Source organism: Cricetulus griseus, chromosome 6 (genome assembly GCF_003668045.3).
Source record: "Cricetulus griseus strain 17A/GY chromosome 6, alternate assembly CriGri-PICRH-1.0, whole genome shotgun sequence".
Lineage (NCBI taxonomy): Eukaryota > Metazoa > Chordata > Mammalia > Rodentia > Cricetidae > Cricetulus > Cricetulus griseus.
Window position 1 is genome coordinate 44215331 of NC_048599.1, and position 26577 is coordinate 44241907.

Genomic DNA, 26577 nt, shown 5'->3' on the forward strand with positions numbered 1-26577 from the left:
AGATGAAGATACTGGAGGGAATTTCTGGTGTTAAGCAATTTGTCAGTCAGGCAGTTGGAGTCTAGAGATTATTTTCTTAATTGTTATACTGCATGGCATTTGTTGGGGAAGATTTTAATAAAAGTACCTGGTCATTAAATTGACCTCTGAGTTCTACATTAAAGTTACAAGTGAAGTGTAGCTGGTGTAAACATAGGGCATTAAAATATAAAAATAGGACCCTTCACCCTATGCCTGATACATTTGGACTCACTTTGGGGTAAACAAACAGGGAGCATGTCCTAGTAAGAAATCAACAGACTGTGTGGCCTTTTCTAGCCAACACTGGAAGACAGCTCTTTGATATTCTACTCCTTAAATTTCACTCTCCTTTCTCCACACTCTTATGTAATAATTTTATTTGGATTTTAAAGTAGTAAAGTATTTCTCAAAGGGGTATTTCAGGGGTCAAAAATCTTATATTTTAACCACATTAATTCAGCTAAACATAACTCAGGCAGTAAATAAGTTATAAATTCTAAGTCTATAAATACTTAAATAACTTATCAGTATTTAATTGTGAAAGGCTTTCAGTTTGATTTCAAGCTTAATCTTGGCTAGACTGCTATCACTCAGAAAGTAGCTTGCTAATTACTCTCCAGAAAATACAGCTCTTAGATGTGTAGATCCAGCCCTGTAATACTTCTGAGGAATTCCAGGACACTGGGAGTAACTGATAGTGCTTCCTTTGGCAAAGTTCTTAGGTTGGGCATGGGTGGGATGAAAGAGATGGGAGTGACTGAGACCAGTGGTCAGGGCAACCCACATTAGATCAGGTCTGACTACCCTTTTAGTAAAAATACATTGAGAGTCCACCCATCTATTTTTGTCAGTAGATATGTATGATTATATCATTCCTAGGAAGTGGGGCACAATTGTGTCTGTGTAAAAGAACTGACACATTCTATGGTCTTTCAAACTATTTTTTTGTGTTCTCAAAGTATATCTTTGAAAATTATCTCATAATAGTTACAGTATCATTTTATTTCTTTTAGTTTCCATTTCCTAGGCATGCTTTGAATACTATGTGCTTTGAGGTACTTCAATTGTGTTTTCCAATTTTTAAGACAAAGGATGAAAAGCATTTCATTAAGAAGACTAATCTCCTGAGAAAACAAATGCCATGCTATGCCATATAAAAATGTTGATCTTTTTCTGGGGTTGGGAGTCTTGTTATATTTAGGGGCATCATTAGGCCAATGTCTGAAGGTCACAGGCATACAAGAATATACTCAGATCAAAACTTTTCCAATTCAATGTGACTCTTGTAAGGAAGGGAAGACTGCTGGAAAACCGTAACTGACATGTCAAAGTACTTATGTGTTTAGATTGTATTGACTTGAGTTGCTTGAGAAGTTTCAAATGTACACTGTGCTTAAATTAAGAACAGACTTCAAGGGAGTTCCTCAAAGTAGACTTCAAATCAGCAATGAACTGTCTCTATCAACCCTCAAAACAGAATCATTCTAGGTACAGGTTTCAGTTGAATACTAAAAATGATGTCTAATGTCTCCAGAAAAAGGATAATTATGATTGACAGCAATTAGTTAAATACTTCTAAATAGCTATGGAGAGAATGTTAAGCAGTTTCCAAACAAAACAGAATAGTACAGTCTGAAGGAATAGATACACAATTCCTCTGGTCTTACAACAAGAATCCTTCATATATATTGTAATATGTCACATAGAACCCATCTATACGTGCATTGCTCTGTGTCAATTTAGAGTAAAAATGTCTTAATTTTTTTTAAATGTTACCATTCCATTTACACCTGTGATATTGCTGTGAGGATGAGCAAACTATTGGGAAAGGAAATGGAAGGAAGAGGGGTCAGGGGAGGAAGATCATTGTCTTCACTTTTCTAAATCCAAGTGCTTAAAATGCATCAATATGTGAAGAGGAGAAAGACTGCAATCCTAACAGCTACGCATTTATTTGGACTGCAGCTTTTCAATTGCCTAATTTTCTGTTTTCCAAGGTGAGGTGGGTGTGCTTGATAAGGGGATGTGGCAGAAAATTAAAAGAAGAAAGTCGAAGACTTTTATTATCGAGCACTGAGTTATCTTTTAAGCCCATTGCCATGTAGATTGGGGTCTGACGAAATTAAGGATGACATGTTGGATTTAAATTCCTCTTTAAGGAAACACACGCTTTCCATAGAACAAGTCAGGAATGCCTGGGAGGACTTTAATCTCTTCTATTTCTAAATTTATTTCACGATTTTCCTCAAGTTTTCAGGCTTTTTCATGCCTAATGCTTCTTGCTGTCCCTATTTCGAAATGAAAATACTCTGACTATTTGGGTAAATCTCCTGAACGAAAAAAGCAGTCAGTCCTTACGGTTACAACATTGTCCAGTATGATGGTTGATCTCACTTGCCGATGGGAGGGTTGTCAGAAAGCTTTAACCGATGAAGAAGACCTACTGTGTGGCACTATCTCACAGGCTGGGATCCTGGAGTGAATTAACGAAGAAAGTATCTAACCCTCTGTTTTCTGACTGTGGATGAAATGTGATCACCCTCAAGTTCCTGCCTCTACAATGCGGGTCACGAGTGATTGTATACTCAGACTGTGAGACAAACATCAACCCTTCCATAAGTTGTTTTCTCTCTTTTTTTTTAAAAACAGTAAAGGGTAAAGTAATTAATCCCACTCACTGGGTGCTTATGCAATGGCACACCTTCTGCCACTAAGCAGAACATCTGCAGCCCACACCTTGTACTTAACCAAAACATTCACTTACACTTCAAACTCTGAGGACTGCTAGTCTTCTCAGGGAAATTTTGCAATGTCCTCCAAGGTGCTGTGAATGAACTGCTGTAACATAGCTTACATCAGAGCTGTGGCCTGACACTTGTTAGTATGATTAACGTTATTACCATATTCAGGCCTCATGTCCAACCAGTATTCAGATACATTACATTTCTCTTTCTGTTCTAAGCTATTTTTCTTCAATAATTTTCAATATTTTATTCTGTTGGTGTATGTCATTGAGTGCAGTTTGAGACAACATACAACATAATATGACTTTGTATTATTTAAAGTTTGTAATGTATAAGGTTTCTATTATGTAAAGTTTTACACAATACAAAAATGCAAACACATACATGTAAATATATAATATAAATTAATAGAAGTATTCTTCCAGAAATTCTAAGAACTTTGGAAGCTGTTATTCAGAAAATTTTCCTGTTTTCCTGTTATGAACATTCTATCTGATTACTCCCACAATATTTATCTTTACTCTCATGTTTATTTTTATTTTCTGTCACTTTATTTTACTAGCAATATAAAGTTTCATTTAACTATATGTGGAAATCTGTAAGGTCTGCACATCTAGTAAACCTTTTATCTTTTCTTTGCAGAATAGAGCATGGTATCCAGTGTTCAAACTACGCTTTCATTTAGTGACAAGTTTCTTAGGCTTTCTAGAGCGAGAGAGCACATAAAATGATAGAATAATCATTATATATATCCTGGATTCATGGAAACCCTTTTAAATATACAAAGACCACAGTATTTTTCACAGCATTTTTTTATAGCTGCCAATGTTGTTTTAGTGTTTCTAGTTTATTTTTATTTTCATAAGAGCATTTTTATAAGAGCCTTATCCTTTTCTGTCCCTGATGAATTTAAAGTACACATTGCAGTACTGTATTCCTGCAGCCACAGAGCTACGAGGTGGTTCACGGCCTTATCATTCTTTGCACAATTGAAACTGTCCACCAGGCAGTTACTTCTTTCCCTTTCCTATTTCCCTGGCAATTGCCATTCCACAGTGGTTGACTACTTTAAGTCTTCTGTGTAAATATGTTAATCTGTGGCTGGCTTATTTCCTTAGTAATATCCTCTAGGTCCCTTCCTTCCTTCCTTCCTTCCTTCCTTCCTTCCTTCCTTCCTTCCTTTCTTCCTTCCTTTATTTTGTTTTTCCAAACAGGATTTCCTCTGTGTAGGCTTGCGGGTCCTGGAAATTGCTCTGTAGATAAGGCTGGCCTTGAACTCATGCAGATCTGCCTGCCTCTGCCTCCTAAGTGCTGGGTGTGTCCCATCACCACCCAGCTCCATGTTGTTTCTCTGTGTAGCTTTGGAGCCTGTCCTGGCACTCACTCTGTAGACCAGGATGGCTTGGAACTCACAGACATCTGCCTGCCTCTGCCTCCCGAGTGCTCGGATTAAAGGCGTACCCCACCAATGCCCAGCTTAATTAGAAATATTTAAGATACAGTGAATGTTGCCATTTTTCAGATTTTCTTTTTGGATCATAAAAGGATTTCTTTTTACATTTGAAGACAAAGTTTAAGAGTGTTAGAAATGTGAAGAAAAAAATCCAAGAAGTACAAATATATATAACAGGAGTCACATCACATGACTAATATTGTTTTCCACTAGGATATGATTATATTCAAGGAGCATTTTATCATCTTACTTGCATTTGTGCTTTATTATAATTTATTATTTTAATATTCCAAGCACTACTGGATAATGCCATATCCTATAATGATTGAACCATGACAAGGCTTTTATATGTTTTATATATAGACCCAATGTTAACAAACCTAAAATATAGAGTAATAAAATCTCAGAATGAGAATATTTTAGAACTTTGAGCATCCATATCAGCTGAAGCTAATCTTTTAGTGTTGCATGTCACATATTGGTCAAGAAATGTGAACTGTGTAAATTGCTATTGCTAAGGAAGAAACAGATTCTTGATTAGCTAAAGCAAGTTTCTAAACCAATTTCAACACTGTAGCTGTGCTTAGTAAACGTCTTATTTCATTTATTCACTTATTATTTGTGAATATGTGTATGCATGTGAGTGCACATGTGTGCATGCCCATGTGTGTCTGAGTCATGTGTGTTAATAGATGGACAGGAAGGTTTCTTAGAAACAAAAATAAGGAATCAAACAGAAGTTGCCAGTGTGTACTGGGGAATTAGTTTGAGATGCTACCAGTGAACTGTTTCATTAACTTCTTGCATTCATCCACTGATGACTAAGTGCTCACATATCTACTAAGAGCATCTTCAGAGATGGGCTTGTGCTAGCTCATTCCAGCTAACAGGATTTGGTGTGTCTTTCCTTCGCTCAGCATCTGTACTCCAAGTCCCACCTCCCTGTCTCCCTACATGGTGAGCTGATTTCACATTTTGCAGCACAACGATACCAGGCCACAGTCTCTTGCAATTGGTTTAAAAATTAAGCACATTGTAAAATAGTGGCAAGCTGGGGGATAACAATGATTACACTAGAGGAAATAGGAAATTAAGCTTGTTGATCTGTTTAAGTTTTTGAGACTGGACTTTACTATATAGCTCTGACCATCAGGCAACTATGTAGACTAGGCTGGCCTTGATTATTTCGACCTCCACAATGCTGGGATTATAGGCATGCAGTACCTTACACATAAATGATATTTAAAGATGAATAAAGGTTAAGAGTCACAATAGATTTGAGGGAAAAAAATCTCTTTGCAATTGAATTGAAAAAGCTACATGGGAAAGGTGAATTCTTTGGCTGAGGATCTACAAAGGTTAGTCATGTTTTTAACTTATCTTTCTATCTCCATATATGTAGTCTGATATTTGTTCAAAGTTAAAATTGTGTTTCTCTGCATTAAATTTTTATTTTTCACTTCTTGAATCTAATGCTTATATATTTTAATAGCAATTATCTTTTAATTATTTTCCACCTATTATATATATGCTTACAAAATTTTCTGAACATTTTACCCACATCCTTTCATTCCTGATCGTTGTTACTTTTTACAGGCTAACTATTCTGCATTGGAAAGTAAGTAAAAAGGCTCATTCCTTTGAAAGGCTAGTTCTCATTCTCCCATCAGACGTTAGCTGCCTGTAGTTCTTTGTCTAGGCGTGGGAATCCTTGAAACCCCCCGCCTTCCATGTTCACATTAGTATTGACGTTGTTCCAGTCTTACTTATGCAGCCATTTCTAGGGGAGACTGTTTCAAGGTAGACTTCCTGGATCTTACAATCTGCTACCTCCTTTTTTTCTGATCCCAGATATAGGATCTGTGATGTAGATGGATCTGTTGGAGTTGGATCCTCCACAATTCTGTGAGGATCTCCATTTACTAGAAAGAGAGGCTTTTCTGATATGGTTTGGTAGTTATACTTTATTTGTCATGGTTCATAGGTGTTGCAGCCGCATAGAAATGTTTAATTGCTTCCCTCCCATGTCACTGGCATGGTATTTTCTGAAACTATGGAAACTTGCTGTGATTTTCTTTTTATTTCATTAAATAATTGTGTAAATTTCTTTGTAACTTTCTAAGAATTTTGAGCGTTAAATGTCAGTCCTTTGTTACTAGATTCTAGGTTTTTTTCAATGTGATTAAAGTGTGTGGCACAAATTCTACACTTAGAATATAGTGAGAATAGTTTTCCTTACCTTCCATAGAGTTAGTACTTACATATGTTCCTTTGTATTGTTTTCTCAACTCCCTATTCTTATTGTATTGTTGTTATTAAAAAAACTACTCCATGTTTTAATTTAATTCTCCTTGTAACATTTATTTTTGTTGAATTTTGTCATTATGAGGAAGATTTTTTTTTATTTGAATTAGAAACAAGATTGTTTTACTTGCCAATCCCAGTTCCCACTCCCTCTCCTCCTCCTCTACAACCTCCCCTCTCAACTAATACCCTACCTATCACATATCCTTTCTGCTCCCAGGGAGGGTGAGGCCTTCCATAGGGTGTCATCAGAGTCTATCATAACCTTTGGGATAGGGCCTAGGCCCACTTCTGTGTGTCTTGGCTCAGGGAGTATCCCTGTATGTGGATTGGGTTCCCAAAGTCCACACCTATGCTAGGGATAAGTACTGAACTACTACAGGAGGTTCTGTAGATTTCCGAGGTCTCCTCACTGAAACCCACGTTCCTGGGGTCTGTATCAGTTTCATGCTGGTATCCCAGCTATCAGTCTGGGGACCAAGAGCTCCCCATTGTTCAGTTCAGCTGTTTCTGTGGGTTTCACCAGCCTGGTCTGGACCCCATTGCCCATCACTCATTTTTCTCTGCAACTGGATTCCAATTCAGTTCAGTGATTAGTTGTGGGTGTCTGCTTCTAATTCCACCAGCTGCTGGATGAAGGCTAGGATGGCATATAAGTCAGTCATCAATCTCGTTATCAGGGGAGGGCATTTAAGGTAGTCTCTCCTCTGTTGCTTAGATTGTTAGTTGGTGTCATCTTTGTAGATCTCCAGACCTTTCCCTAGTGCCTGATTTCACTGTAAACCTAAAATGTGTCCCTCTATTATGGTATCTCCTTTCTTGTTTTCTTCTATTCAACCTTTCTGCTCCCTCATGTCCTCCTCACCTCTCCTCTTCTCCCCTTTTCATTCTCCTAGTTCCCTCCCCCTACCTCTCTTGCTCCCAATTTGCTCAGGAGATCTTGTCCCTTTCCCAGTCTCCAGGGGACCATGTATGTCTCTCTTAGGGTTCTCCTTGTTTACTAGTTTCTCTGGCAGCGTGGATTGTAGGCTGGTAATCCTTTACTCTATGTCTAAAATTCACATATGAGTGAGTACATACCCGGTTTGTCTTTTTGTGATTGGGTTAATGAGGAAGAATTTTTTCACCTGTTCATTTTTAAAGTTTTGTTTTATTTTTATTTTAGGTGTGTGAATGTTTGCCTGTATGTATGTATGATCTTATACCCATCAGGTGCTCAAGGTGGTCAGAAGAAAACATCAGATACCTTGAAACTTAGTTACAGATTATTATGAACCACCATGAGGGTGCTGGGAACCCAACATAGGTTCTCTAGAAGAACATCCAATGCTCTTAGTGGCTGAGCCATCTCTAAATCTCCTTTTTGTGTTCTTTGTTTTTTATTTTTTCGAGATAGGGTTTCTCTGTGTATCTTTGGAGCCTTTCCTGGAACTTACTCTGTAGATCAGGTTGGCCTCGAATTCACAGAGACCCACCTGCTTCTGCCTCCCTAGTGCTGGGATTAAAGGTGTGTGCTACTACCACCCAGCATTTTTTTCTGTTCGTAATTTTTTCTTATTTCTCACTATTCTCTTTTCTCATCCATCTATGAAAACAATCTATAAAACCATAAAATTTAATAATTATTTATTTATATATTTCATTAATTTATTTATATATCTTATATTTTCTTTAAATTTATTCTTTGTATTTCTTTTATTGATTTAATCTTGTCCCCCATTTGTCTTCTTTCCTTGTCTCTTTTTTTAATTAATTTGCTATTTCTACCTTTATCATAAGTAATTTTTAACTTCATGCTCATTTTACATTAGATTTTTACCATTTCTGGTTTACAGACATTGGTGCTATATTTGTGAACTTTAATTGGTTTTATTGTATTTCTGTGTCTAGCATGGCTTGATGTGATTGATGATTTATTTATCTTTACTGTTTGACATATGGGATTGAGCCCTCAATAGGAATTATCACTAAGTAATATCAGAATATGTATCTAAACTAACCTGATATAAATCTTATCAATGAAATAGAAGAAATGGAAAAGCAAAGCAACATGACCCCTCCAAAGACCATAATCCTAAAACTACTAAATCAGAAGATATTGATATATGTGAAGTGTCAGATGAATATTTTGAGAGGTTACTAGTAAAAATGATCGATGATCACAAAGAGGACACAAAAAGATGGACCAGTTCAGGCACTGGAGGAAGGAATTCAAGAAAAAGGTCAACAAAACAAATGAGAAAATCAGCAATGAGAGTGAAAAATTAAAGCACAATGAAGAAAAATAAAGAAATGTTGGAAGAGAAAAATCAATGAAACAAACAAACTAACAAAACCACAGTAAAAACATCACCATAGACCTGGCCCAGAAGAAGAAAAAAATATTAGGGGTAGAGGATCAGATCAAGGAAAAACTAAACTCAAACAAGGAAATAATAAAACACCGAATTCAAGTATCATTTGTGTTTCCAAATAAACATGATCAGAGGAAGATTTCTTTAAAGCATATCATAGTCAAAATGTCAAAACAAAAAGCAAAGAAACATCATGAAACAATAAAAAAGCACAAACTCTCTTATAAAGACAAACCTATAAGAACAGTATCAACAACTCTAAAAATCAAGAAAGTATAGAATGATAAAGTCTAAACTCTGAAAATAAATAATAATGGTCATTCAAGATTATTATAGGCAGCAAAGTCATTTTTCATATGTTTTTATTGTTTTCATTTTAATCTTGTGTATGTATGTGAGCCTATCATTTTTAACCAATAGAGGAATAAGGACAAGCAAAAAAAAAGCACATAATAAAGTTCATGACCACCAAACCAACATTTCAGAAGATACTTAAATGAATTGTCATACATAATAGAAAAAGAAAATCACGATTATAAAAATACAGGGAAGAGTGAACTTCATGAGATGAATTCATGAATGTAAGAGATAGTATGTTAGAGAGAGTAATGTATCAGATCCCTAGTAATAGCAGGGATAAAGAAAGGAACATACTAGAATCAACTAGAGAAAGAATCAATAAAATCATAAAATTAATAAATATTTCTTTATATTAACCTTAAATTTAAGTGGCCTCAACTTACCTCTAAAGAGATCAGAATGGATAACTCAATTGAAAACCTTGGGAGAGGGATAAATAATTCTATGTGTGCTGATTTGAAAGAAAATGGCTCCATAGGTCCATAGGGAGTGGCACTATTAGGAGGTGTTGCCTTGTAGGGGTAATGTCACTGGGGGTGGGCTTTGATGTTTCAGATGCTCAAGTAGGTCCAGCTTGTTTCACAGACTCTTCCTCCTGCCTGTGGTCCAGGTGTAGAACTCTCAGCTACCTCTCCAGAAACATGCTTCCTCTGTGCTGTCATACTTCCCACCAAGATTATAATGGACTAAGCCTCTGAACTGTAAGCCAGCCCAAATTAAGTGTTTTTCCTTATAAGAGCTGTCATGGTCATGGCATCTCTTCACAGCAATAAAATCCCAACTAAGAATGTTTAGAAAATGTATAGTGAATCATATTATTTTATATTTACCTACAATTACATCATTTATCTCTAGTTTTAACTCTCTATATAAATAAATATAGATAAGCTGAAGGGAATCATACCATGGTGTTGGTATGATGTTCCATACCAAGAGCTACAGGCAGTCCAAAAAATCCCCAAGTCTTAACCTTGAGAAACCTTATTTTGAGTTATTGATCAAGGGAGCCTCCAAAACCCTCAAAACAATATGGGCTATTGTGTTGGCCTTGGTTACCACCTAGAAGTTTAAGGTAAGTCCTTATTGGTGAAGACACCATGCTCTTTGGGTACAGGACCTAGAGAATCTGAAAAGACTATAACCAGAAAGCCTTTTCCTTGAGAAAATACTGTATATTTCAATACTGTATATTTCACAGTACTGGTGACTTATATGAAAGTTGACAGGAGAGGAAAGCAATCAGCAGTCCTACCTAGCTGTGATGCCTATGAACCACAATAATGACCAACATGGTAAGATTTCCTTAACAGTGAAATAGCAGCACTTACGTATTATCTGTAAAAATAATTGCGGTCTGATTGGACTTAAGGCCTGCTCAATGGGAAAGAAATCATGCCTGAAATTGGAAGACTAGCCAACTATCTGGGTCTAGTGAGTTTATGGATTGCAGTGGAGAACCTACTACCGCCATATTCATAAATCTGTGTATTCCTAATTGCATTCTAAATATGTATCCATGTGTACACAGATATATGTAGCTCTCATCCCTCATCAAAGAAACACAGACTATTACAGAAAGTCACAACTAGTCAATATGCAGGGAACAACTGATCATGGATTGCCCAACCTGAATAGACACATCTACAACTCTTATTCCTAAGGTTCTGAAGCACAGAGAAAGAAGGGGAAGAGTGATTGCAAGAGCCAGAAAGCCAGGATGTCTTCTCTGAGATTGTGACCTCTAGATCTAATAGGGATATTACACAAATGAAATCTAAACAATATGGTTGCCTAAACAAAACAAGACCTAAACAATGACAACACTAGTTGACATATTATCATGAATGGAGAAAATCTCATGATACCCCACCTCTATATGAAGAGCTATAGAAAATTAACAACTGTTATGTGAGGGAAAAAATATTCCCTAGAGATGAGCTCCCTAAGTGCTTATTCGATCGCAAGCAGTCAACACTAAAAAACATATACTTAAAGCAAGACCAATAGGATTCAGCATTTTGTATGTATGGATTTATTCATACACACATGTTACTTATATGTAACATTTATTAATTAAAGAAAGAGAGGTCACACATTTTAAAGGATCTTGTGTCAAACATGGGAATAATTAGAAGAAGTAGAGGAAGAAAGAAATGATATAATTATATTTAATTAAAAATAAATTCAGAAACTAAATCCATCTGTCTGTTGTTTCCAAGAAATACATCTTACTGGCAAAGACATCCAAAAACTGAGTGTCAACAACAACAAAAACTAATCTATCAAGTGCATGTAAGTTGAAAACAAGGTTTTGTAGCTACTCTGATAAAGAATAAAGTTATCTGCCAAAGTAAACTTACTTTGGACAGTTAAAGAAGGCCACTGTTTATTAATAAAGGGAGAAGTTCATCATGAATATCCAACTAATATACAACTAACAGCTTGCCAATCTTTTCAAAGAACCAGACTTTAGAGGCTCTGAATCTTTGCATTGCTTCTTTGTTTCTATCGTATTGATTTCTTCCCTGATTTTTATTATTTCTTTCTGTCTACTAGTTTTGAGTTTGATTTGTTCTTGTTCTTCTAAACTGTTGAGGTGCATGTTTATTATTGGTCCTCTTTCTGATTTTTAATGTGATCACTTATTGTTATAAATTTCTCTCTTAAGACTGCTTCAATGTGTCTCAGAGATTTTGGTGGTTTGTTTACATTTTCACTTGGTTTCAGAAAATTTCAAATGTCATCCTTGATTTATTCTTTGATCCACTCATGATTCAGTAGTGTGCTGTTTAATTTCCATGTGTTTGTGTAGTTTCCAGAAATTCTTTTGCTGTTGATTTTGAGCTATTTTGTATTGTGGTCAGACAGACTACGTGGAGTTATTTCAATTTTTCTATATTTGCTGAGATTTACTTTGTGCCACACAATATATTATCTATTTTAAAGAAACTTTCATGTGCTCCTAAGAAGAATGTGTATCCTATGGTGTTTGGGGGGGGATACTTTGTAAATCTATTAGGTTCATTTGATATATTATGTCATTTAATTCTGATGCTCTGTTCAATTTCACATGACTGCTGAAGAAGGTGGGGTATTGATGGGGAATGTACTGTGTATGTTTATCTTATTGATTGTTAAAAAAATACTGTTTGGCCAATGAGACAGCAAGTTAGACAGGACTAGGAGTCAAAGAGGATTCTGGGAAATGTAGTAGAGAAGTAGTGATCCAGGCAGGAAGTGACATAGCAAGGAGACTCATATTTAAGTGCCCTAACCCAGGCGGGCGGCTGGCGTAAAGCTCACACGTGGCAGAGGGAAGATTTATCTTAACAGGGTATTGCAAATGACCTACTACTACTTACTTGGGCTTAATCTGTAGCTTTAAGTCCATTTGTATTTTTCTTTTTAGTAACCTGGCGGACAAGAGTTTAGTTTAAGGTTATAATGTCTCCTGACTAATGGGTCCTATGATTGAAATGATGTATCTTCCTTTATCTCCTCTGACTAATTTTAGTTTAAAGTCTATTTTGTCAGATATTAAGATAGTATGTCTGCTCATTTCTTGGTCCCATTTGTCTAGAGAAAATTTTTCCATCCTTTCATTTTACAGTGATATTTGTCTTTAAATGTAAAACATGTTTCTTGCAGGGAACAAAAAATATGACCAATAGCTTGACAAGAGGTATAGGTGGGATTTCTTGGGGAAAAAAAAGGAAGAGGAGAATCTAGGCACACAGGAAAAACAAGGAGACATGGAGTGGAAAGAAGAGGTACAAGATGGAAGAGAGGTAACACCACAGGTCATAACATAGATTAATACAAATGGGTGAACTTAACTTATAAGAGCTAGTTGAGACAAGCCTAAGCTAAAGGCCAAGCTTTCAAAATTAATACGAAATCACCAAGTCATTAGTTTGGAGATGGCAGTACAGAAAAATACTTGTTACAGTTTATATTGTGGGCTTTTAAAAATTTCTCGTTCAACTATGCCTGGTAGTTTTGCTGGGTGAAGTAGTATTGGTTTCATCTGTGTTCTTTCAGAACATGGACACACTGTACTAAGCTATTTTAGCTTTTTGAGTTTGCCTTTATATATGACATGTGACTTTTCTCTTGCAGCTTATAATATCCGTTCTTAGTGCTGTAATTAGTGTTTTTTCACTGTCCTGAGGTACATCTAATCAATTCCCAATGAACAAAATTTGTAGAGGACTGGTGGTATTTGGATCAGACACATTTTCTTGGTATTTTAGTGTTTCATTTTGGAGAGAAGACTTGGTCATTTGAAGTTAGTTCTTTGGTCATGTGTCTGATGTGAGTTTCTCAGCCACCCAGACTATGCTATTACTCATAGTAGGTTGATTTCAGATTAGGTGGGCAGAGTTTACATTTCAGTTCTTCAGATGCTTGGTATTGATTTTTGATTGGAGATTCTGAAGTGATTCTGATTTAGTTGTTAGCAGTTGTCACTACTGTATCCCAGGGATATTAGCTTTGCTATGGGATTGTTTGGGAGAAATCCAAGAATTTCCCGTAGTGTGCAAGGGATGCACGACTTAGAAGACTCACTAAAAAAGAATGAAGATGCAGCTTATGGCCTGGCCTGAGTGGTAAAACCTAGCATAGGTAAGGGACAAGATAGACCCCCTGAGAAAGCCTGGGGATTTGGTTCCTGTTAGTTGGTTGGGGCAAAGTGGGTACCTTAGTTAGGGTGTTTATTACTATAATAAATCATCATTACCAAAAGCACCTTGTGCAGGAAAAGGTTTATTTCATTTTACTTCCACATCACAGTCCATCATCAAAGGAATTCAGAGTATGAACTCAAGGCAGGGACATGGAGGAAGGAACTGAAACAGAAGCCATGGAAGTATGCTGTCTACTAATTTGTTACCAATGACTTGCTCAGACTGCTTTCTTATACTATTCAGGACTGTGGCCCAGGGGTGGTACCACCCTGAGAGAACTGGATCTTCCCCTATCAGTCATTAATCAAGAAACCATTTTATCGATGCACCTACAGGCAAATCTTATGGTTTCTTTTTTTTTTTTTTCAATTGTCTTAATTGAAAGTCCTCTTACCAACTGAGTGTCAAATTTCACAAAACTATCACCATTGGCAAGGCTAGGGAGGGTATGGAGTTAGCTAGGAAACTCAAATGTTGCTTCCAGTGAGGTGTCTGTGGAAAAGGCTACAAGGGACTGGAAAGACTGTTCCTCACAAATAAATGGGACCACCTTCACATCTGTTGTCTATCCCTGACCAAGGCAACATCGAGCCATGAATAAGTGTACATGGTTTGCTTTCTTTGATTAGTTGTTCATTAAGTAACTGTGCTGTCATTGGACTGTACACACTGTGATATAGGGATTGTTACATCAACTATGATCTAGATTTTTATATCATGAAAAAGACATACAAGTATTTTAAGTGAATAAATAAATTACTAAACATTACTGATAAAATGGAGTTGATTTACTATTTCTGAATGAGAAGATCAGAATACTTTCAAATTTCCCATTTTCCACAGTCCTGACACTATGCTTTACACATTAACAAAACCTGAATAATATTGTTAGTGGATACATTTCCTTTTGAGGCAGATTCTCAGTTTATAGTCCAGGCTGGACCCAAACTCCCGATCTTTTCATTCAAACCTCTTGAGACCAGGGATCACAGGTGTGTGCTGCCACCCAGAACCATTCATTTATTTTTAAGCAATACAAGGTTTTTAATTTTTTTCCTATCTGAGAATAACTTTTTGTCAAATTTTATAGTAGTGCTTATGACAATTACTCAGATGCCATTTACACTGAGGTCATTACTCATCACCTTTTCTCCTGAAACACACATGCCCTCAAATTGAGTTAGTCTCTTGGTTTTGATTCATTTATTGGTTGGATGAAGCACTTCTTTGAGTAATTTCTTTCAAGACAAATAAATGGATCACATATCCCCTGAGTCATTGTGTCTCAGATCTTCCCACCCTCAGTAGTGAGTGTGGAGCTGGCTCAGGGGAGAATTTTGGCTCAAAAACAGTCTGGCATTTCTTTATGCTGTGTTCAAGCAGTTCTATGGAAGAAAAATGTTCTGAATATTTTCATAGCTTCCACTTAAACTAAGATTTCTTAGGATATTATCATTGTAATCAAAGTAAATTATTATGGTTGAAATTTCATCATTGCTTAATGCTTATTCATCTCAGTACTTATTAAAATTCACTTGGTTGTTGAATTTCTGCATTTATACTTCTGCTTTCCACATATTCAGGCACCTTATGTCCTATAACATTGTCACGTTTCACTGTTGTCTCTCACCTCATATTTTTTATCTTTGCTTTTAAGACAAAGTTTTATAATTTTTATTCCATACCTCCTTCAGCTTCCTGTGAACTGTAGTCTGGTTAACTACTGGTTGAAAAATTACTGGTGATAATTTCCACATACAGAAGGCTTTGCTAATAGCATCTTTTCTTTTTCATAGATGCTTGATTCTTGCAGATTAGATGGGAATAAGGAGTGCAGACATTTTAGGGGAAAATCATTTTTAAGAGAATGCATATGTGGATACATTTGATGGGTCCTTTTGTTGGATTGGTGTATTTTGTCAATCATTTTTTTTCATGCACAGGGGATTACATATCAGATCTGTGCTGTGATGAAACTCACAGAAAACTAGCTTTCTATTCATCCACTCTGGCTATCTGTGTGTCTAGTTCCCAAATTTGGTCAGGAAGATTTGTGTCTTGAAGTGGTCGAACTTCATCTATATTCAAATCTACCTTCTGTGCATCACTTAAAAAATTTCCTCAGCCACAAATGACAGGGACTACAAAAAGCAGTAGACTCAATGAAGTGGATTCTATTTATTTTTCCTTTGCTGTCAAATGAAGTTATAATAAGAAATTTTGAAAAATGTAGGATAAGGCACCATGTTAGAAAAGACAATGAAAAGAAAACCTGAGGTTTCAACCAAGGAATTTAAGTCAAATTAGCTTTGTCAATTAATTTAAGGAGGTATTTTGAGAATTAGATGAAAATATTTCATTTTTATGATTTACCTATATTGAAAACATGTTGTGAATTATGGTGACCAAGATTATATATTCAAAGTTTCAGTAGAGTTGGGTTAGATTTTTGTCTTTGCTACTTTTCTGGCCATGAGTCTTTCAATTATGCACTGTCTTTGTGCTCTCACCTCTAACAGGCTGCATGGATTCTCTTAAGGTATTAATCACTCATGTAAAAGTACTTGTGAATTTAATCATTTGTGATAGGAGTACTCCTTAAATTTAGATATTTTCATCATTACATTTAACAAGAAAACTCTTAAGCATGAATTGAATGTGATTACTTAACTAAAAAGATAAGAATGTATTTCTTATGAAGGTGTGACCCTGAGAATAGAGATTATATATGCTCAGTTTTCAGGACATTAGGATTAATACCCAATGCTATATTTAATGAAATACAGAACATTAATAACTTTAAAAATTCCCAAATAAGGGAATATGGTTTTGTTTGTAACAAGAGCCTCCAAACTAAATGCCTAAATATCTCTTAAGAATTCTGAAGCCCAGCTTAGGCTATAGAACTCACAAAGAAAATTAAGGTTGTTACAGAGCCTTCAGTATTCTTTAAACCCTTCAGATGATTCAGTTAGTAGGTTAGTATGGAAACACTATCCTTACATATAAAATCTTTGTTTTATATTTAGTTTCTTTATTTTTAAAATAGAAGTCTGAACATACACCTTCAAAATGTGGACTTTAGGATTGACAAGAAATGTGAAAAAAATTAAATATATCCTAGAAATGGTATGGGTCTTCAGACTTAATTTTCTTTCAATAGCTACTTTAAATAAGTTGAAAAAATTATACAGGAATATTTTATATTTCTTGAAATAAAAAATATTTTATATTTTCTTAATGTCTTCAATGAATTAGAACTATTAAGTTCTAGAATCATGTTGACAATCCTGACTTTTAAATCATTTCTAATTCAGCATTTGTTACTAAGAACAGAAAAGGGTTTATCAGCTCCAAGTACAGCATGAGCAACACTCAGGGTCCACTTCTGGAGTAGCCTCATCTCCCAGGGCACCATACTTTATTGACGTCAGCATTTTGAAACAATTTGTTTGCTAAATGTCTCGCCAAAATCAGTGACAGTAAAAGTCTCGAGAATTTTTCAAATGTGGTTATTGGTCTTGGATGCAGCCACACAGTATCCACAAATGTCTAGAACTATTATTGCTTTTTAATTTAATGACCTTACCACAAAATATGTAACAGAACACTTAAAAATGACAGACAAAAAAACCTTATTTATTTTCAGAGTGGGGCCATATAGCTTCTTTGTTCTCTTAGCATTATGAATTTCTCCATGCCATGATCACTTTTACAACACACAGCACAGAGGAGGTTGTGAAGAAGAGAAGGTAGATCCCCCTCAGGCTACTGATGAGGACCTTTAAAAGCCTTACAGAATGTTTAGATAACTGTATAGCAAGACTGTATGATTAGATAGTAATCCTGGAGATGAATTGTTAAGTAGGTAGCTGGCATCATCCTAAGTATCACATACATCTGTAACTCCATTTGTATTTAATTAGAATTAAATGACAGTACCCTTAAAAATAAATCATTGTCCATGGTGCTGTACCTTAACTGATGCCAGTGTTTGGAAATAATTTGTTTGCTAAATGTCTCACCAATGTAGTAAAAGTTTCAAGAATTTTTTAAAAAAATATGATTGATGACATTTCAAAGGAAAACTGACTCAGACATATTTGAATATAGAGATGATTATATATCCATGCTATGGCTGCTATGTTGATAATAGCAAAGAAATGTAATCATCCAAGAAGTCACCAGATGAGTATATAATGAAATGTGGTACATAGACACAATAGAATATTGTTCATTTGAGCAGAAAAATGAAGTCATATAGTTTCTATGGAAATAGATTGATCTAGACAGATTAAGCAAAGAGAAAAATAAAACCAAAATAAGACATACCCCCTCACCCCATGGGCCATCATTAGCTTTTAATGTGTACCTCTGTAGATGTAAACAGGTATAAGTACGGGTAAACTCTAAAAATCTAGAAAGGAGACTAAAAGAAGGTAATATTAGGTGATGGGGAAGAATTACAGTAGGCAAAAGGACAAGTGAAACATGGGAGAGGCATGGGTTTCCAAAAAAGGAAAAGAGGTGGAAGATGGTGGAGAAAAAATGGGAATGAGTACCATAAAACACATTTTCTTCAATTATGTCTTGATAGTACCTAACATATTATATGTTGCTTTTGAAAAAAAGGAAAAGAAGTCAGAATACAGTGTTGGTTCAGGACAGGACAAGTTAATATAAATACTCCTTCATTAAACAGTCAAAGGCATGGTAGGATATCAAATTATTGGAAAGACCTAATTTATATTTGACAAGATAAAGACATCAAGGGTGGTTGTAGGTTAATCATTATACAAATTCCCAAATGGAAATTCTTAATCTATGTATAAAACATTCATATTTGACAGAGAAATTCAGATGTTATTGTCAGTTCTTATTTCTCTATATGTACAAGTTTTCTTGAAGTCAGAGTAAAACTATTAAAGAAATAATTCAAGTGTCTAATCCTGGCATGGATTGTCCCTGAAGCTGAATCGGGGCTTAAAGTGACCAGGTTCCCCTCCTATACTGACATTGGCTTTAGTTGCCAGATAGAAAGATATATAAATTTGCCTCAACTTGTATACAAAAAAAAGTTTAGAAAAGAACCTTCACCTAACTCCAAATACTTTAAAGAACTTGTAGCAATTCTTATTATGGTAATGCCTCCTTGGAAAGCAATCTTTTGTCATTCTGAGACAAATCAGTGAGTGTTTTCTGGTTTTTAGGTGGGGAGGGGACATGACAATTACCTAGGAATGGTGCCCTGCTCAAAAATGAGACAAGTGTGTGGGGAATGAGGGATCTGGGCTGCAAGGTTAGCAGAAAGTTCATAAAAGTAGGCACACAGCAAAATCTGCTTTCTTGCTGATAAGAATTCTCCTTGCGAATTTTATGCTGGGAATCCATGGAACAGGTACTCATTTCATAGTGCAAAGCTTGGTGGTTCATTTTACAGATTTATGTGGCAATGTTCAATACTCAACACATAATTCACCAATGCTCTGGTCAGTGCAGTGGAAATATTTCCTTTGTAAAACACCGTACAGCAGATGTCAATAAACAGAGCCTCTTCTTGAATTCTGACATGTGACTCTTCAGTGTGTCTGACTCAAAAAGCATATGAAAAAAATGCTTTTTGCTATCCAAATGCAGAACTGTATCTGAAACATTTTTGTGTATGGGTAAAATTTCACAAAGTCATCTTTCTTTGCCACATTATTTTCATCTGAAAAAGTCAAGCCTAAGCAAGGGGCTGTGAAGAAGGCTCATTGGGTACAATGTTCAGTGTTGTCTGTGCAAGTGCAAGGAGCTGAGATCCCCAGTAACCATGTGAATGTTAGGTTTGATGGCAGCTGTCTCTATTCCAAACACAGGTGATAGAGAGAGGTAGATCCCTGGAGATCCCTGAATAGCCAATCTAGCTAAATCCATGAGCTTCAGGATCAAGGAAATATACTATCTCAAAGAATAAGGTGGGAAAGTAATAGCGGAAGACATTGGTTGTCAACTTCTGGCCTGCCCAACACCCACATACCCACACAAACACATATAAACATGTATACAACATATGTATAGAAATAGGAAAAGAAACCATGAAGCAAACTAAAATTCTAGGTTTAAAGGGAATATCAAAATCATTCAAGGTGACATTTAACTTCATGCTAAAAAAGTTGGCTCATCTTTCTCTCTCAGATGTCTTGAAATGAATCATGGGCAGGCTCCTTTCAAGTACTGTTTTCCATAATTAACCATTATCCCTCGTTTCCTAGACTCTATTAAATGCTAAGGAATGAAGATGAAAGGTAAACCTTTTTATGTTTATTGTGGTGCTGTGTTTTATAGACATTTTATAATGAATTTGTTTATATTTTAGAATTAAATGGATGCATGTCATAATGGAGTGTACTTTTCTCCTACTGTGGTTATATATTATTTATGATTTATTAAAGCTTGCCTGAAAAATTCAGAAAACAAAGCCTCAAGCTATAGAGATCAGGTAGTGGTACAGAACTTTAATCCCAGGACTCAGGATGAAAAGGTAGATGGATCTCCGTTAGTTTAAGACCACACTAAGCTATATGAAATTGATGCAGTCCTAAAGAGAAACAGCTCACACAAAGATGATCTCAGCACTTGGGATCACAGGCCTTTAATCCCAGTATTCGTGGAAAGGTGTCTAAGGCAGGAGCAGGGTCTCAGAGCTGGCATTCATTCTCCAGATACACTGAAGATAGTAAGGCATAGATCCTCCAGCCACATTGAGGAGATCATAGCAGTCTGGGATTTCAGTCTGAGGTTTGGTGGAACCAGCATCGCCTTTCAGCCTGAGCTTGAGGTAAGAGCTAGTGGCCGGCTGATTTGCTTTTCTGGTCTTCAGCTTGAAGCTTGAACCCCAATACCAGTCTCTGGGTCTTTTATTTATCATGTTAGAGCCTACATATCCAGAGGAAACTGAATTAGGAAGTTTTTAAATCAGGTTTGCAGGTGATCCTATGTCTTGTCTTTGTATCCACGGTGTACAGTGGGAATAAACTGACTCTTCTTCCTGACGCCTTTGATGCAGCTTGTGGCATTTGTTGCTTAGATTCTGGCCTTAATGATTTTTCTTTCTCAGTCATTTCCAACATTGTAATGTGTGAAATTGGAATACTCACTCTCTATTGCAGAGCATATTCAGTAGGACCTGATGGATGTTGTTTAAGCTTTTCATATTCTCCAAAGTAAGGTGCAGCATGCATATGTAAGTGTGGATGGCTGGGAAGAATCTAATAAAGGTGGAGACAAAAAGCACAATGTTTTCTGATGTCACTGCTGTTGCTTTTCATGGAGTATGCAGGAAGAGGTGGATGGATGTCAGAATCTTAAAAGACTAATACACCCAGAATGAAGACAAAAGTGTATCCTTTGTAAGAAATCTGCAAGGTATGTGAAAAGGTTCTCAGCACTAGTAAAATGTCAGTTAAAGGCACAGTGAGAAATAACCTCAGACCTAATAGTCAGTCATGACCCAAAAGACAAAATGTAGTGTTATCAAGAGTTTGAGAAAGATGTATAGTAGGCAATATCTCCAGATATGAGGTTTTCTCCAACAGTTAGCACTAGAAATTTCATATGAGATAGAAATAACACTTTGGGTGTATATCCAAAGAAAATGGAACCATTTAAGGTGGTAAAGCTGCACTCCCAAATTTATTTCTGCACTATATATGAGGCTAAGGTATGGATTAATGTCCATTGACAGACAGTTAAGTGTCCATTGACAGTTAAATGGATAAGGGGATATATATATATATATATATATATATATATATATATATATATATATATATATAAAGTGCTCATGCACAAATGAAATGCCTGGAAGAGTGTAGATGACATTCATTATGTTATATATAAAGCCAAATGACAATGATCTTAGTCACATGTTAATTATATAAAAGTTTGTCTCACAGAAATAGACAATAGAATAGTAGAGTGGTATTTATTGAGAGCTGGAACACTGGTAGGGCAAAAGAGGAGAAATGCTAACCAAAGAATGAATACAAAGACCAGGCTGATGAGATGGCTCAGTCCATAAAACTGCTAGAGAAATAGGATCACTTGAGTTACTTCCCCAGAACCCAGATGAAAACCAAAGGTTGGGTGCTATGCATCTGTAACCCCAGTACTCCCATAACAAAATGGGAGGTGGTGACAGGTGAATTGCCCAGAGGCCCATGGACCAACAGCTACCCAGGAGAATACAACACAGCAGAAACAAGGAGACCCTGTCTCCACAAAGTGAAGAATAGTACTGACTCCTGAAAGCAGTTCTCTGACTTCTACAAATGTGCTATGGGATATGTGTGCCTGCACACACACACACACACACACACACACACACACACACACACACACACACACACACACACACACACAGAGAGAGAGAGAGAGAGAGAGAGAGAGAGAGAGAGAGAGAGAGAGAGAGAGAGAAAGAACACTAAAACTACCAAAACTTCCTTTAGACTGGAGAAGATCAGCAGGTCTGTTGTATTTTTCAAAGTGCAGGCAATGGACACAGGTTCCTACCAAAAAAAATTGACAATTTTGTTAGGTTGGACACAGTTTTAAAACTAACTTAATTATTCTGTTTTAGTTTTTGAAACAGGAGTTACTAGTTGGCTGGGACTGGCCTCAAATACTTGATTCACTGGGGTTAGCCTGCAGAACCAGACCTATCCCTAGGAAGATACATGTTAATTATCCCTAGGAAGGTACATTGTCTATCACACAATGTACATATATTTTGAGCCATTAGTATTCAAAAAATACATTATTCCTGCCAAAAGGGGGTTAGGGAACAAAAAAGAATGCTTTTTAAAAGTTCTACCAAATTTTATTTTAGTATCATAGGCACAGGGAGCGCATACATTCAGACTGGTCATGCTTGAGAGACCTGAAGCATACATTCTTGATAACTGTACATGTGGGAGGGTGTAGCATGAATAATAAAAACCCAGATACAGATATTGGGGATCAAGCTGAAGATCAGAAGAGCAAAGCAGCCAACCACTAGAGAGTTCTTACCTCTACCAAGTCTCAGACCAAAAGGGGCAATTCTAACCTCAGTGTGACTGCAGACTGACTGACTCCTGTCTCCTCCCAATTTATATTCCTCTCTAGTGCTGGGATTAAAGGCATGCATCACCACCCCTGAGCTCTATGGCTAATGATTGTGGCTGCTGGGATTAAAGGTGTGTGCCACCACTGCCTGGCCTTTATGGCTGATGAGTGTGGCTAGCTTTACACTCTGATCTCCAGGCAAGCTTTATTTGTTAGATCATAAACAATGTATCACCACAGGAGGAACATGGCCTCTACCTTACTATGTTTTTGCATGTTAAGTCTACATGGGAAAACCATCTACTCAGCTATTGGAGTAGCATAGTCTATTCCCAAACTTTACTCCTGAATTCTATAGATACCTGGGACAAAATAATGAAATTGTTGCCCATTTTCCCATTTTGCATGAACAATGACCTCATTCTCAGCTGTTTGGTGTGTGCTGACACAATCCTTAGCTCGTAGCAGTTGTTCATGATCAACTGCATCAATTAAGGGAGTCCTTCCCTAGCTAGGTAGTCAGAAATGCACAGAGACTCCAAATGAGCCCCTGGGGAAGGACTCACGTGCACAAATGAAATCATAATAATATCGGTAAGGAGGATACCTGTTGGTTTTTTTTTTTTCTATTTTCTTTTTTCCTAGAGCAAAAGAAACCTTAGGGGATCTGAACACCTGGTGACATGGTTTGCTCAAATTCATTTACCAGTTTGTTCTCATTCCTGTAGGGGAATTAGCAGAGCGCTAAAGGTTTTTAAAGAATTCAGATGAAAAGCCATCTGTTCCCTGGGCTTTGTTCAATCTCAATTTAAGGATGGCTTTGGAGATTTCCTATTCCCTAATTAATTCCTCTAGATGAGCTTGTGGGGTTGGCTCAATTTATTTTTTGAGAGATGGAAAAAAAATACTCTCATCAATTAGTCCTTTGTTATGCTGTGACTGAAATGGAAATAGCTTTTTGCCAAATGGAGCAAAGAGCTGAGAGATGCTTGTATTTGCTGTGGCCAGGTGTCCTATGTCATTAGGCTAGGCTTTGATGTAAGTACCATTCTCAGGGACTTTCAGATAATTGGTGAGAAAGCATGTAACTTTGCAGAAATCTGAGTAATATTTGGACTGAAGGATGTATACAGGGACTCCAAATCACTGAGAAGGAGTAATATTTGAAAGCACACAATTCTAACAATTTTTCTGCATTATAATGTGCAATGCATATTAATTGAAGGCCCCCGCAACCAGGTTTTCTGTGTAATAGGCAGCTAGCTAGAGGTTTAAATGGAAAAGAAAGGAAGGGAAGTGAAAGGAGAAAAAAAAAGGAAAAGGAAAGAGGAGGAGAGGGGAAAAGGAAAGTCTGTCCATAGATGGCCTGTAGGTTTGGCAAGATATGTATTTTAAGAAAAAGAACAATTTACCTGCTTCAGTTATATCTCCACCCAATCACAGCATCAAACTCCCAGCTCATGGATGAGGCAACATCCAAGGAAAGTTGCAAGGTTGTTTAAGGCTTTCAGTGCTGCCTCAGAATGGAAGAAATCCAATCTATACCTGTTCTGAAAAGCATATAGAAAGATATGGTTTTCAAGAAAAATGCCTGGATATTAATTTTAGGAAGTTAACTAATGGATCTTCATTCTGTTATTTGCATTTCCGAGGAACCCAGAACTGTGTCTTCTTCTGAGGCCTTGGATTGCCCTCCTAAACCAGGTAAGTATTGCGGTTCAGAGCTGCAAGGAGGTTGTTGAGCATGAGATTGGGGAAGTACAGCCAGCAGGGTTGTTTGAGAAGACTTAACTTTTCTGCCTGGTGGACTATGGGAAGATGAAGGGAAGGGAGGCAGTGGAGTGGGGAGGTTAGAACCCTGCTTCTAAATTTCTAGGCTAAAATTCCTTACATTTATTTATTTATTTTAGGACAGTTAAAAGATAGAAAACAGATGTAATTACTTCACTTCCTGTTTGACGTTTTGAGAGGACTGCCTGTCAGAATACCTCAACACAAAGAAACACATTGATTAATTGGCAATGTAGTGTGTGCATGTAATATGATGTAATGCGATGGGGATGCAGCCATGTGCTATATGCAGCCATCTAGAATTTCTGCTTGTTCCATTGATGCAATCATTGTTGCTTCTAGAAGGGTCTGAATTCTCAGTGTAGACTCAGGAAACGCAGTAGCTGTGAGTTTTAGGGCTAAGTGACTCACTGGAATTATACAGACATCATGGATAGATGCATGAGAGACAGAGGCACAGACACAGATACACAGTCTAAGTGAACCTCACTAAATAGGCTGGGCTACCCACTCTAAGGACAGAGACAGCAAACTATGGAGGCAGGAGCAATGAGTATCACTGTGACACTAAGCAGGCAAGTGGTGGAAAGCAGATTCATGACCTAGTTGCCATAGTGGTTCAAAGACAGCCAGAGACATTTTTGGTGATTATTTTATTTAAAACAAGCTTGTTTACATGTCAATCCCAGTTCCCTCTCCCTCCCCTCCTCTCCTGCCTCCCACTGACCCCCATCCCAACCTCTTTCTGCTCCCCAGTGAGGTTGAGGCCTTCCATGGGGGATCTTCAAAGTCTGTCACATTTGGAGCAGGGCCTAGGCCCTCCCCGGTGTGTCTAGGCTGAGAGAGTATCCCTCTATGTGGAATGGGCTCTCAAACTTCATTCATATACTAGGGATAAATACTGATCCACTACCAGAGGCCCCATAGATTTTTACAACATTCTCCCCATCTCCATCCAAACAGACACTTATACATGAATACACAGGAACTCATGATGTATCACCGTCGAATAGAAGAGCCTCCTTGTCATATTCCGCAGATGACAGAATGTTAAAAGGCTTATAAGACAGGGCATGCCACATAATTAAAATGGAAGATGATGCTAAATAAGAATGATTTGATCAATTATAGGAAAAAAATCATTCAACATGCTAGATTGTTCTTACCTACCTGCATGTGCCAAAAGAAAATTTGAGCTGCACACAGCAGGATCATCTCCAGAAGTAATAATAGCAAGCAAGTAAACCCATCTGAGAATGTCTTTTAGAAAACATTAGGGGAATAACTAAATTTCAAAAATTGATTTGGGTTCTAGTCAGGATAAGTACCTGTAAGTAGCATGAGAGGGCAAAGGGTTACCACAGGGAAGCCCATGTCAGGAAGGGAGAATGAACCCAAATGAAATAGGCATAAATGTCTTATGGAAACCTCTTACCTTCTGAGCTAATTTAAACATTAAAAATAATTGCTTTGGAACTTTGCTTTACCACTTGGTGTCTTAGGTTGAAATTTGAGTTCCTTGTCATTACATTGAAACTTACATGACTGGTCCCCTGCTGTCTGTCTTAATTAAAATACCAGCCTCCATGATTTTCCTCTCCTCCTGGTTCCATGAATTTTGTCTCTACTGTCTTCATCTTCATACACACTATTTTTTTTTAGGCCTGGGCCCAGCTTGTTTCCTCCTGATTGACAGGCAATTTTTTTTCTGTATGCTTTCTTTCTTATTAACATTCAGCCTGACAGATACCAACTCCCAGAGCATCCTTCCCTTT

At 36.8% G+C, this 26577-nt stretch overlaps 1 long non-coding RNA gene across 1 annotated transcript; it reads right to left on the bottom strand.

Moving 5' to 3' along the window:
- Positions 1 to 20401: 20401 nt before the first annotated feature.
- Positions 20402 to 25485, bottom strand: LOC107978865. The gene is made up of 3 exons (XR_003486512.2): positions 24424 to 25485; positions 22399 to 22473; positions 20402 to 21174 (listed from the first exon to the last, which is right to left on the bottom strand). It is a non-coding gene; the product is annotated as an uncharacterized LOC107978865 (long non-coding RNA).
- Between the last annotated feature and the right edge of the window lie 1092 nt (positions 25486 to 26577).